This window comes from Sphaeramia orbicularis, chromosome 16 (assembly GCF_902148855.1).
Source record: "Sphaeramia orbicularis chromosome 16, fSphaOr1.1, whole genome shotgun sequence".
Taxonomy (NCBI): Eukaryota; Metazoa; Chordata; class Actinopteri; order Kurtiformes; family Apogonidae; genus Sphaeramia; species Sphaeramia orbicularis.
In genome coordinates this window covers 59,478,253-59,492,392 of record NC_043972.1, presented here as the reverse complement: position 1 = coordinate 59,492,392, position 14,140 = coordinate 59,478,253, and the positions used below count along the sequence as shown (strand labels likewise).

General features: G+C 39.5%; 1 long non-coding RNA gene and 1 pseudogene across 1 annotated transcript; both read left to right on the top strand.

The window, feature by feature from the left end:
* The window catches only part of LOC115435852 (clumping factor A-like), a 12,980-nt pseudogene extending 9,401 nt beyond the window's left edge, over positions 1–3,579 (top strand).
* Positions 3,580–7,728: 4,149 nt separating this feature from the next.
* LOC115436383 (uncharacterized) lies at positions 7,729–9,712 on the top strand. Its single transcript, XR_003937810.1, has 2 exons — positions 7,729–8,064; positions 9,125–9,712. It is a non-coding gene; the product is annotated as an uncharacterized LOC115436383 (long non-coding RNA).
* Positions 9,713–14,140: the final 4,428 nt, after the last annotated feature.

Here is a 14,140-nt window from a genome sequence, read left to right as displayed (position 1 = left end):
TCTGTGAAATGCGCTGTATGGAAGTGCTGGACATGCACTCAGCCTCCGGGCGTCCACCCCTGGGGACCGTCAGACAGACAGAGGCAGGAAAACCCCAATCCCACAGTTGTAGCTCAGTCTGATCTGATAACATGCATCTGCAAATGCTCTTCCAGTCCGTCCCCGTGTGTCCGGTCCTGCTTCTGCTGCTTCTGCTGCTTCTGCTGGTTCTGTCGGTTCTGTAACACTGTTAAAATGCTGCTCCACTCGTCGTTGTTCTCGCAGACGCCTGCACTTGTGTCTCAGGTTGACAAATGGATGTGATGTCCTGCAGTCCAAACACAGCCCTAGAGACTGTCCACACACAGATGAGCTGACACATTATGTTCCATTCCCTGGTAACCAGGTAACGTGCTGAGTGTCACTGGAAAATGAGGCCTTGCCCCAGCAATTTTACCTCTTCCCTCTTATCACTTCCCACGCTGGCTGTTCTAGTGTTGACATGAGTTGAGCACAGCAGGAACCACACAAACAAAGAACACACAAACGAAGAACACACAAACAAAAAACCACAAACGAAGAACACACAAACAAAAAAACCACAAACAAAAGAAGCACACCACAGCTCCGCAGCCCACAGCCTGTACATATATGTGTGACATAGACTTTTCTATGTGTGACATAGAACTGTTCTGCACATGTATGTGTGACATAGAACTGTTCTGTACATGTATGTGTGACATAGAACTGTTCTGCACATGTATGTGACATAGAACTGTTCTGTACATAGAACTATTCTGCACATGTATGTGTGACATAGAACTGTTCTGTACATGTATGTGTGACATAGAACTGTTCTGCACATGTATGTGTGACATAGAACTGTTCTGTACATGTATGTGTGACATAGAACTGTTCTGTACATGTATGTGTGACATAGAACTGTTCTGCACATGTATGTGTGACATAGAACTGTTCTGCACATGTATGTGTGACATAGAACTGTTCTGTACATAGAACTGTTCTGCACATGTATGTGTGACATAGAACTGTTCTGTACATGTATGTGTGACATAGAACTGTTCTGTACATGTATGTGTGACATAGAACTGTTCTGTACATGTATGTGTGACATAGAACTGTTCTGCACATGTATTGTGACATAGAACTGTTCTGTACATGTATGTGTGACATAGAACTGTTCTGCACATGTACGTGGTCCTCCAGACTGCTCAGAGACAATATTTTGTCCAATAAAAATAGGAAATGTTCAATTATCTCTAACTCTGCCAGGCCAGTTCCTTTTTTTCATCCAGCAAACACCATGTTGGTTCACAGATGAACATGTGACCAGTATCACTGTGGGTCCATGAGTCCGTTTCCATTGGACATCTGAGAACGAAAAGTCCAAACTGGTCCAAAACACAAACCTGTGTGTCCCTTGGTCTTTTCAGTCCAGTCTTTGTCCAAACCTAACTCTTTGTCTAGTCTAGTGACAGATCACCATGGTACAGGTTTGGTTTGGTGTCCGTCCATAAAATGAGATCCAGGGTTCTCCACCATCAAACATTAGGTTTCCATCCAGTAACATGTTCCACCTGAAGAACAAAATAACCCCCGGACTGATCCCTGACCCCCCTGGAAGAGTCCACCCCCCCAGGGGGCCCACCCCACACTTTGACAACCACTGCATTAGAGGCAGATGACTGGGTTCTTATTTATTTAGTTTTTGTATTTAATGTTCTGAGTTTTAAACTGCCTTCATGTTCCAACATTGTCTGAATTAAATATGTGCGACTCCTGCATCCAGACAACTGTCAAAGTTCTGTTTGTTGTCATGTTTACTGGCTTCAGTTAAATAGTTTCTAAAAACCCAGTTTAGGCAGTTGATAATAAAATGCACTGACAGATGTTTCTGATTAATTTCTCATTGTTTGTGAACTTTGGATCTTTGCCAGTTCATGTAGTTTGTGTAGTTGTGTCTTTTTTTGTTGGGATCAGCGAACACACGCTGTATTTCCTGACTCGTGCTGGTCGTTCACCCCTCTCCGGTCGTCCATCTCAGCTCCATTCCCTTTGCATTGTTGACTCATTGCTCACTGGGTGTGACCGGCTCTCTGCTCTGACACTCACTCGACTGTTTCTGTCTTTCCTTATCAGTTTTTGCTGTGTTGTAAGAGACGCAGGAGACGTAAGAGGCTTCAGTCCAAAACCGTCCTGGAACAGAGCTGTAAGTAACCACACGTCACAGCAGTTGGTTTTCTGGCGCTGAACTGACCCGATGCCCTCTTTAGTTTGTTCTGAATGTAACCTCAGTTTAAGACTTTTCTAACTCTGCTTATTCTTGTTAGACTCGTTTGACTGACAACAACAAAGATGGCCCAACCAGCTGCAGAAGCTCGTAGCAGACAAGAAGGACATGGTGGAGACTGGTGATGGAAGTGTTCGAACAGGGAGCAGAAGTGTGGCTAGCATCGCCGGTGACCTCTTCCTGTTTTCTCCATCGCTGCAACCATAGTAAAGCTGGCTCTGGACAACGTGGAGAAGCAAAGAGGCCGAAACATGAAGGAGCAGTTCCAAGAAAGTGCGACAGCGTCTGGAGGTGATTTCATAGGAGATTCAGCGGACAACGATGAGATCATAGAAGAGCGGAGTGGACGCTGCGTACTTCTCAGTGGAGGAGAACATCACCAACCAGTTCAGGAAATACATGGACATCCTCAACGCTAAGCCGAAGTTCAGGGAGGTGAAAAAAGAAGCTGTTCCTGGAGCATTTCGCCAAAACCCGGCGGCGAGAAAAACCTTAACACCCTCTTCAGTGCCGTGACGGCGACAAACTTCTCGGGGGAATCAGTCCTGGAGATCACCCTGAACTACGAGGAGAAGAGTCGTAGAGCGATGGAGGACTTCTGCGCCAGGATGAAGAAGCTCTTCTGCGTCGGCCTCATCGCTCTGTTGGGCACGCTGCCCTGAAGGAGTACGGCGACGAAGAGGAGCTTCTGAAAGACTGGGGTGAGAAGATGAAGACCGTCCAGAAGAAAATGAACGCAGTGATCGAAGATTGCATCCTCAGCTTCCCCAAACAGGCTGAGCTGGATTCACGGCGACTGTGTCAGAGACCGACCAGAACTAACCAACCAGCAGGCTGGCGGACGCTATCGTAGAGAAACTGAAGAAGAAGTACGACTGGGTGGGCTGGTCCGTGCGCGTCTTCAGGTCCCCCACCGGCCTGTTCAACAAAAGAAGGAGTTCCACTGCCCCACGGGGAAGAGTCGCTTCCAGGTGGCGGCGGCGGATGACAAACTCAACATCGTGGTGTCCCTACAGTTCATCACCTGAACCTGTGGAAAAGAACCGCATCCAACAGCTGATCCACGCTCAGAAGAAGCTCCTGTTGGTGGACACGGCAGAGTTTCTGTTTGGTGAGCTGCCTGGTTCTTGCGTGGTCCACACGGTGAAAATAAGCAAAGATCTGGCGTGTTCCACCAGCTTCAGCGATGAGCTGCACTACTGGGAGGAGCACAAGAACTTCTACGTCTGCGTCCACTCTGCGTAAAGTTTCAGCCGACAAATACGGAACAGACTCCTTCCACATCTGTACCTGACATTAACACAGCACAAAGCCACTATTCTCTGTTCAACGATAACGGTGAAAATACTTAAAAATGTGCCTTAAATTTGTACCTTTGTATGTTTTTACTGTCTTTAGGTCTTTTACCTCTTTTGTACTCTGTAGTTTCTGTAGTGTGTCCACTAGAAGGCATTAGGGAATTTAAACAGTGACAATGTTAAGTTCTGCTACGGGGACGGAACCAGCCTCTTATTACCTGAACATTGGTTGTAGCTGTACTTCTGCTTTATACCTCTTAGTATTTGTTTCTATATTCTAGATCAGGCTCTCAAACTCAATTCAGTTCAGTTCCACATACAGCTCAATCTAATCTAAAGTGGGCCCGGACCAGTAAAATGCTATAATTAATATGATAAGAACTTATAAATAATGTCAGCTCCAAAGTTTTCTCATGTTTTGAGTGAAAAAAAGTAAAATTCCATCATGAAAATGTTACACCTACGAACCATACTTTACAGAACAGGAATAAATATGAACAACCTGAAATTCTTAAGAAAAAAGGTTCAATGGTAACAATTACGCCTAGTTGATCATTATACATGTACATCACAACTTAAAGAATTAGTAACAGGCAGAATATTGTTAAAATTCCACAGACTTCTCTTAGACATTTCACATTGTTCATATTTTGTTCAGGTCATTCATATTTTTGTAAAATCTATATCTGTAAATGTAACTTTTTTCCTAATTTTACTTTTTTTATACTAAAACAAAGAGGAAAATTACAGTTTTCATTATTTATAGGTTATTATGATATATTTACTAGTTCTGATCCACTTTAGATGAATTGACCTAAAATGATTCTAACATCCTTGACTGTTAATATCTTCAGTGTAATTTTTGTATTCACAAATTCATCCCAGGGCTGGATTGGACCCTTTGGTGGGCCGGTTTTGGCCCCTGGGACGCATGTTTGACACTGTGTTCTAGGTCAAGGGTCTAAAACATGCGGCCCGGGGGCCAAATGCAGTCCGCCAAAGGTTCTAATCTGGCCCCTGGGATGAATTGCAAAGTGCAAAAATCCACAGTCCAGGCTGTGGAACTCATTTTAGTTGCGTTCCACATCCAGACCAATTTGATCTACAGTCAAATAAGAACAGCAGAAGAACCGACAAAAAAATAATGACCCCAGATTTCTTCTAGGTTTGATATGAAAAAATAAAATAATTATATTATGTTCGGAAATAATGACAACTTCAAATGTTTGTCTTTGTTTTAGTGCAAAAAATAACATTAAATTATGGAAATATTTACATTTACAAACTATCCTGTAACATAAATTGTGAATAATCTGAACAAATATGAACAACCTGAAATGTCTGAAGAAATTCAGTCCAGTTTGAACTCTTTCTTCCTGTTCCTCAGTGTTTAGTGTCTTTGTAGATCTGATCCAGAATGCACATGGCTAATGAGACGTGAGGCAGAAGATTATTAAAATTGCACTGATTTTTCTTAGGAAATTTCGTACGTAATCATAATATCGTATTGATTTTAAAATTTTAATGTTTGTTTTTAAAGCTTTACATGGTCTAGCTCCTCCCTATTATCTGAGAGTGGAACAGTTCTCCGCCCCAGCAGAGCCCTCCCATCGTCCTCTCAGATGGTTTTGGATGTCCCAGGTCCCCGGATAAACCGTGGGCTGATCGTTCATGTGCTGTTGCTGCTCCAAAACTGTGGAACTGGCTGCCTCCTGACGTAGGAGTCTCACTGACCCGGCCCTGTTCAAGTCCAGGTTAAAGACTCACCTGTTTAGACTGGCTTTAACCCTTCGCACTGAGACATTATTAGGTTTGAATCTGTGCTCTCTTTTATCAACATGTGTTGTATCCTATTGTTTTATTGCATTTTTATGGTACTTGATCAACCTGTTTTTTTTTTTAATCTTCTAATTTAATCATGCATTTAGATGTAAAGTGCTTTGGGCTTCATTATGTTGTAAAGTGCTATATAAATAAACTTTGATTTGATTTGAAATTTCAGTTTTTTCAGGTTATTCACATCTTTTTTGTTTGGATAGTTTATAAAAGTAAGTATTTTCATAATTTAATGCACTAAAACAATGACAAAAATTTAGAGTTGTCATTATTTATAGGTTGTTCTGTTCTTATTTTACTGGTCCGACCCACTTTAGATCAAATGGGTCTGAATGTGGAACCTGAAAGAAAATAAGTTTGAGAGCCCTAGTTTATTCTGTAGCCCTTAAACTCACCACTGACACAACATGCTGCTTAGTACTGGTACTTAAACAGACTAACACCCCCCATTTGGGTTTCAGCCACCCCCCAATGGTGTCCCAACGCCCCCTGGGGCAGTTGAGAAACACTGGTGTAAACACTTGAGTTTCTAGTGGCTGTAGTCGTTCCCTCTCACTTCAGCTCAGGTCATTGGAGCCAGAGTCCTTCCACCATCAGTGCTCAGACTTCAGATCAGTACAGCAGAAAGGACTGAGGTGAGGGTTCATTCTGGTCCGAGGTGTCTCTGTAAGCGACAGGAGGACTTTAAGCAGTGATAGTTTTAAGGTCTGCTGCGGTCAAGGTTATTATCGTTAACGAAAACTAACAAAAATGACGAAAACTACAATTGTAAAAACATTTTCGTTAACTGACATAAATAAACACTAGAATTAAAAGAAAAAAAAACACAACTAACTGAAACTGTATTGTGTGCTTACAAAACTAACAAACGGATAAAAATTATGGATAAAATTCCCTTCGTTTCGTCTTTGTAAATGTTAGATTTGATACGAAATCAATTTATTCCCTCAAGCAAATTTTAGCTGCTGGTGCCATATGATATTTAAGGGTCCGTCACTTGTGTTCACTTGTGGTTTCCAGTCGTCTTCTGGTCCCCCACTCTACCTGGAAACATGGAGACTAAAGCGCAGAGTCCTGTCTGGGATTGATTTGAATACGACGACAGAGAAGAGAGAAAAGAGACGACTAACTAAATTATACGAAAACTAAACTAAAACTAAGCATTTACAAAAAAATAAAAACTAATAAAAACTAGCAAACCTGCTCTAAAAACAAAGTAAAACTAACTGAATTAGAGAAAAAAAAAGATCAAAACTAAATAAAACTAACTATAATGAAAATCCAAAAACTATTAGAACCTTGTTCCAGACACAACAAGCCCCGCCCCTCGTACACATTGTATCTTATTTTGTCATGGATCGAGGTGATGTCATCATGTCTGTGTGTGTGCTGATGTCATATCAACTGCCTCTATATATGAGACAAGTTTGAAGGAAATTGAAACAAAATGTATGTTTTTTTATAGACGTGAAATTTCACCTGTTATAAGTAATGGGGAAAAAAATTTTTTTCAAAAACTCAGAAATTTTTTTTTACTTTGACCTACGTTTCCCAAAATAATCACATCTATTGTGGGTCACTGGTAAGAAAAGCTATAGAAAAGAGAAAAGATAAAAAAACAAAACAAAACAAAAACTAAAACTAAGCATTTAGAAAAAAAATGAAACTAATAAAACCTATCAAACCTGCTCTAAAAAACGAATTAAACGAACTGAATTAGAGAAAAAAAAGTCAAAACTAAACTAGAATGAAAAAATCCAAAACTATTAGAACTTGGCTGTGGTGACTGGAGGCCCTCAGTCTGTTGTGTTAGCATTAGCATTAGCATTAGCTCAGTGCTGTATAATAGAGAAGGTCCAGCTGTCGTAGTAGTCGCTCTACATGAGGCGCTTTGAACCATTTTTTACATGGAACAGAATCAGCAGTTTATTTTTTAAACCCATTTACAGTTTTCATTTTTCACTCATCATGTGGAGCGGATCCAGGTGAAGGTGCTTTTTCCTGCAAGAAACAGAAATCGTTCAGGGACCTTCTGTTTTCTATTATTTTATGTAATATTTTAAACTAAAGTCTTGGTTTGTTCATGATGGGGGGGGGGGGGGGGGGGTCATTGTCCCTAACGAGGCTGGAATTAGTACCAGCTCCATCTCTGTCTTTCCGAGACTCATGTTTTTTGTGGACAAATAAATACAAAAAGTGACAGAACCTCCATTTAGTAACTGAGTAACTCTGCTGGACCTGTCTGGTTCTAGAGCACTACAGACAGGAGCGCTCAGCCTTATTATTCTGTATTATAGGTTTGTTCTAATGGAATTATCCAGTTCAGAATGAAATCATGTCTGAGTGACCTTCTTCAGTCTGGCTGTAGATCTGTGGCTGACAGGTTTAAGGTTTTATTTTATTTTTTTCATAGGTTAGTGTGATGTCAGAGCCGTGTCCAGCTGTCACTCACAGATTAGACTTTCTCTGAACAGATAAGATGACACCCCCCCCCCCCCCATCATAAAAACACTGAAGCAAAGAGAGGAAAATGAGTGTAAACATACTTATTTTATTCAGTAGAAGAAAATACTGAACTTTATGACTGGATTATGAACATTCAGGAGCAAAAAGACCAAGAAACAAACCCTTAAAGCACAGGTGTCAAACATGCGGCCCGGGACCAATCCGGCCCGCCAAAGTGCAAGTTAGGGCATCAAACTCAAAAATAATATCATACTAACCTATAAATAATGAAACACCATTTTTTTATATACAAAAAAATAACATTAACTTATGAAAAAAAATTACATTTTACAAACTATCATAAAAAAAAAAAAAAAAAAAAAAAAAAAAAGATGTGGAATACCTGAAAAAACAAATTTCTGGGAAAAAAAAGAAAGAAATAATAAATAGAAAAAAAAAGATCAATATGCTGCCTCAACTTATGATTATACATGTGCATTACAGATCAGATCTACCAAGACACAAAACAGGCAGAATATTGTTAAAATTGCACTTATTTTTCTTTAGACATTTCAGGTTGTTCATATTTGTTCAGGTTATTGATCTTTTATTATTAAAGGAGATCAGAATTTCATGTTCTTTGCAGTAAATCAGAGAGAAGAAATTGGAGTTGACATTATTTATAGACATGATGTCATATTATTTTTTTCACATTAAACCAAGAAGAACATTTGGAGTCATTATTTCTAGGTTATTATGCTGTTATTTTCGAATTCAACGCCCTTGACTGTTCATATCTTCTGCCTTTGCAAATTCATCCTGCGGACTGGGAGGATTTAGAGCAAAAACATTAAATTATGAAAATGTTACATGAACAAACTGTCCTTGAACAATAAAATCTGAATAACTGGAACGAAATGAAGAAAATTAAGTGCAATTTTACCAGTTTTCTGCCAGTTACTAAATGTTTTGTGCATATGGTATAAATGATAAGTCGAGGCATAATATTGATAAAATTGTACTTATATTTCTTAACAATTCCGTTTTCTTCAGGTTATTCACATCCTTTTTGTTTGGATAGTTTATAAATGTAAATATTGCATAACCGACATTATTTTTGCACTAGAACAATTTGGAGTTGTCATTATTATTGGTTATCATGTTTTATTTTACTGGTTCGCCCACTTCAGATCAAATTCAGCTGAATGTGGCCCCCAGAAGAAAATGAGTTTGAGACCCCCTGCCTTAAAGTCAGAAAACGTCTTTTCATGTTCGACTCTTGGTATTTCACTGATGCTTTTGGACTTTCTGGTTTTCCGTGTTTTCTGACAGTTTACTCGTGCTCTTTTTCAACCAAAACTGGAATCTTATGCCTTAAAACCTTAAAGAGAGATGTTTTACTATTTTTCAAGAACATATAATTTTTTGGAAGTGGGATGTTATTTTTTTTTACATAGATTTAACCCAAAATTTGCATAATTGGAGTAAAATAGGAGAGGATGTCCACTGGTACAACGACACTATTACAAGAACTCAAACTATTGAACAGAATCCCTGTGAATCACCACTGATCCTGTTGTTTTTGTCATGTATGTCTGTTGTTCATATGTTTTATGTTTAATTGGACCAAAGTCATTAACTCTGAACATCTTATTATTCGACCAAATCAGCCCATTAGCTGTATAGTTGTTGGCAGATGTTTATGTTGCACTGCTTGGTTTATAGAATTTACCTTCACAGTAAATGGAGCAGAACTCAGCTTCTCAGTGTGTCACTTAAAATCATTATGAGACACTCTAGTTATGAATGTAAAATCATTTAGAAATAAAGCCAGTTAAAAAGTGTTTGTGTTGTACTTTTTTTGTCGGTGTTGTGTCCGTAGTTAAACCGTTTGTGATTTTTGGGTGAGTCCAGTTACTCTGAGGTCAAAACTAAGAAAATATGGCTGCAGATATGTGTGTTAACCCTTTAAAACCCAGTTCAGGTGTGGGTTACATGAACATATTCTTTAGTTCTAATCCAGGGGTGTCAAACATAGGGGTGCAAGAAAATATTGGTTCTGCAATATATCGCGATATTTCAGTTCACAATACCGTATCAATATTAAAAAGTACTGTATCGATATTTTTAGGTATTTATTCAAATGCAGATATTGTGGAGGTTCATTTTGTTTTCTTTGTTTTCTTTTTGTTCATATTTTATCTATTATTATTTAACACTCTTCTATTAAATAATGCTAGTTCCTTTGTTGGGATTGAACTAAAATAATGTTCTGATGTTAGTTCTGAACTAGGGATGTAACGATATGAAAATTTCATATCACGGCTATTGTGACCAAAATTATCGCAGTTATCATTATTATCATGATATTGTTGAAAATGTGCTCAAAATGTTCAAAAAGTACTTATATACACACACTGAAATAATTTAACCAAGTTGTATTTTGAGAAAGAAAGAAAGAAAGAAAATAAAAATAAAATAGCCACAATGTACTTTCTGTTGGCAGACACATTAAAATATTAACATGTAAACAATCAAACATAGAAATGTGCATTAAAGATGGCACCTTATGGACACTGTTTGACCATTTTCCACATCAAGTTTGAGTTGTTTGACTTTCTTTTTCATAGATAGATAGATAGCACCTGGAGTGCTGCTGATTCTCCAGGAAATGAACAGTACCATTAGTTTCAAAGTGCGGTAATCAAATACAGTTTTCATGATAATTACAATTTAAACAGTAATACTAACCGTTGGGAATTTACTGGAGTTCTCATTATACTGGTAATCATTACATCCCTATTCTGAACTAATAGAATCTGAACATTTGAACAGGATCTGAAACTGGAATGTGTGTAAAACAGAATTTCAGTTTGAACACAGGAACATTTGTGATAGAACATTAGATCCTGTTCTGATCAAATAAAAATGTGTTTAGCATTTGTGCAGATTTCTGGTGTAATTCAGTTCTTCCAGGAAATAATCATTTAAGAAAAGAGAAACAAACAAAAAATTGCCTTTTTAACAGAATCATGATATATCGCGATATATCGTGTCATGATCCTAGTATTGTGATATGTATCGTATCGCCAGATTGTTGGCAATACACAGCCCTAGTCAAACATGTGGCCTGGGGTCCAGTCCAATCCACCAAAGGATCTAGTCCGGCCCACCAAAGGGTCTGGTCCAGCACACCAAAGGATCCAGTCCGGCCCACCAAAGGGTCCGGTCCAGCCCACCAAAGGATCCAGTCCGGCCCACCAAAGGGTCCGGTCCAGCCCACCAAAGGATCCAGTCCGGCCCACCAAAGGGTCCAGTCCAGCCCACCAAAGCATCCAGTCCGGCCCACCAAAGGGTCCAGTCTAGTCCGTGGGATGAATGTGTGAAATACAAAACCTTCACTGAACATATATTAATCACTTTAGTTCAGGTTCCACATTCAGACCAGTTCAGTCTCCAGTGGGTCAGAACCAGTCAAATAAGGTCATAAGAACCTATAAATAAACCAGATCCAGTTTTATTTTTATAGCGCCAAATCCTTACAAAAGTTATCTCATGACACTTCACACATGGAGCCAGTTGGAACCAGACTGTTAAACCAGTTTACAGAAACCAACAGAAACCAACAGGAGGAAACAGTAGAGAGTGGAGACAGAGGAAGGAAAAAGAACCTTTAACAGGTCTAACCTGGAGCAGAACCAGCGCACCAACCTCCACTTCCTGTGAGTTACTTCCTTAGCATTAGCCACATTAGCTGAAGCCCTTAAAAATGTGCAGCCTCTGCTTTCAGTTTTTCTGGTGGCCTTAATTTTAAAGCAAGAGACCTTTTGGGTAAACAGCGCCCCCCTAATTGAAAAGGTGGATGATGTTTTTTTTTTTCTTATAGTGGATCATTTTTTGGGCTGTTCTCTTTTTTTTTCTTATATTAGATAATTTTTTAGGCTGTTCTCTTTTTTTCTTACAGTGGATAATTTTTTGGGCTGTTCTCTTTTTTTTCTTATAGTGGATAATTTTTTGGGCTGTTCTCTTTTTTTTCTTATAGTGGATAATTTTTTGGGCTGTTCTCTTTTTTTTTGTTATATGGACAATTTATTTAGCTGTTTACTTTTTTTCTTTTAGTGGATAATTTTTTGGGCTGCTGTCTTTTTTTTTCTTATAGTGGATACTTCTTTGGGCTGTTGCACCTCTGGGCCACCGTACTGCAGGTATCAGCATCGGTGTCAGGACAGTTCCACTGTAAACAGATAAACAGCTGATCCATCACCGTTACAGACGACAGAATGCTCCTGTCCTACTCCACCGTCCTGCTGTTGTGGGAGGGTTTGAACGTCTAACTGCTGGTGCAGAGGTTAAAAAAAGACAGACAGGAAACACCCTCCATACTTTGTAATTTTGTGGTTGTGGCTGTTCTATCTTTGGTGGATTCGGTTTCATGACCCTGCAGTAATTTACTCCAACAGGATGGAGAAAAACAACTGGGCCAAAGCTGTAGGTCGGGTGGATTTTACTGAACATGAGCAGAAAGAAACATTTCTAACTGACCAATCAGGAGTGGGTTAGACCTGTGTCTGCTGTCGGACCTGTCATGTGTTTGAGGAAGGACCACATGATGCTGTTGAAAGCCTCATGGACTCAAACGGGTCCAGTGATCCTGAATTCCAGGCTGTGGGATCCATATTTTCTAACTGTAATCATCATAATTATTTTGAAGATGTCAGATAATCCCATAGTCAGATTAGGGAGGGTCTTCTACCAATCCACTGTCCACAGGATCAAATGCAAATGTGTATAGAGGGTCTGCACGTGACGTCACCGCTAGTGGAAGTCACCACGGTTACACCCACTGAGTGGCAGAAAGAGGGAGATGAGTAGTGTCTTTGGTTTGAATACTGCGAAAACTTTAGAACAATCTAAAAAATGGGGCAGAGCTGTTGTGCCACTGATCGCACAAATAGGTTTAAAAAGCAGTGGGAGCTATCGTTTTAGCAGCGACCTAAAGCCAAAGACAGAAGAAGCAGATGGATCGCTGCAATTCAGAGAAAGAACTGGAATCCACACAACCAAACCTGGATTTGTGGTTGACATTTCGTGTCAGGTAACATTAATTTATGCTGTGTTCTTGTGTAAAATCATCCCTTAAATTCCATCTGGTTTTGGCTAACGTTCCTTCTTAGTAAAGCTCTTAATGTTAGCATCTGTCATTTAGTTCTATGTTTCAGAACTGAATCGTTTGTGTCTTCAGTTGTGTGATTGTGAACCTTGTGCTCTACATGATTTGTAAACTAGCTTAAACTGAGGCTAACCTAGTTTTCCACATAAGGGGCTCCTCTAGCACACAGCTGTTGGATCTGTGTTGGATCCAGTATTTGATGTGAACTCTCCTTAAATCTCCACAGTACCAGTAGATCATCCACTCACTTGGGTCAGTACTAAGGGTTCAACTCCAGTAAATCAGTAGTGAACTGTGAGCACTACTGCTGGGCCTTTACCGCCCAAATCACCAACAACAAAATCCGTCTGCACTGACACAAAACCTCCAAAACAATAGTATGTTGAATGAAAGCACTCACCAGCTGGAATCCTCTAATGAACCAGGACCAGGATGGACACAACTCTGGGTCTGTTGGATGCTTTCAGCCTTTGCATTGGGGATTTTCCTGGCGTTGAACTCAGGTTCATGTAAATGTCAGGATAGGTGATTTCTGTCCCAGATCAGTGTTGGTAGAACACTGGTTGTTTGGTCGCTTGTATGGATCCATGTCCAGTCCAACTGTCTTTAATTTCATGTTCTATTCCACATTTTTCCTGGTCTGGCTGTAGTTACTGCTATACTCCGTCATGTTGAGCCGGTTTGTTTTTGCCACTCAGTCTGACTGAGAGGGGCGTGGCCTGGAGGGAAGTGACGGATGTGCATTCCCTCTATAGACATAAAATGATGATATGATGACAGGTCATATCCAAAGGGTCAAAGGTCAACTTCACTCTTTGGAGGAATGCCTCTAGGGATTCTATTTTATTATTTTTTTTTAGCTTTAATTTGACATAATGTTCATCAATTCAAGGGATTTAAATACTGGTCATGATAAGATTTTACACAGATCATAAAAAGATGACATCAATCAATCAATCAGATTTTATGTATATAGAGCTAAATCATAACAAAAGTTATCCCATGACATTTTACATTTAGAGCTGGAATAAACCAGACTCTTACTCAGATGACATCATTCATTCATTCATTCATTCATTCAAAGTGCTTAATCCTCCAGAC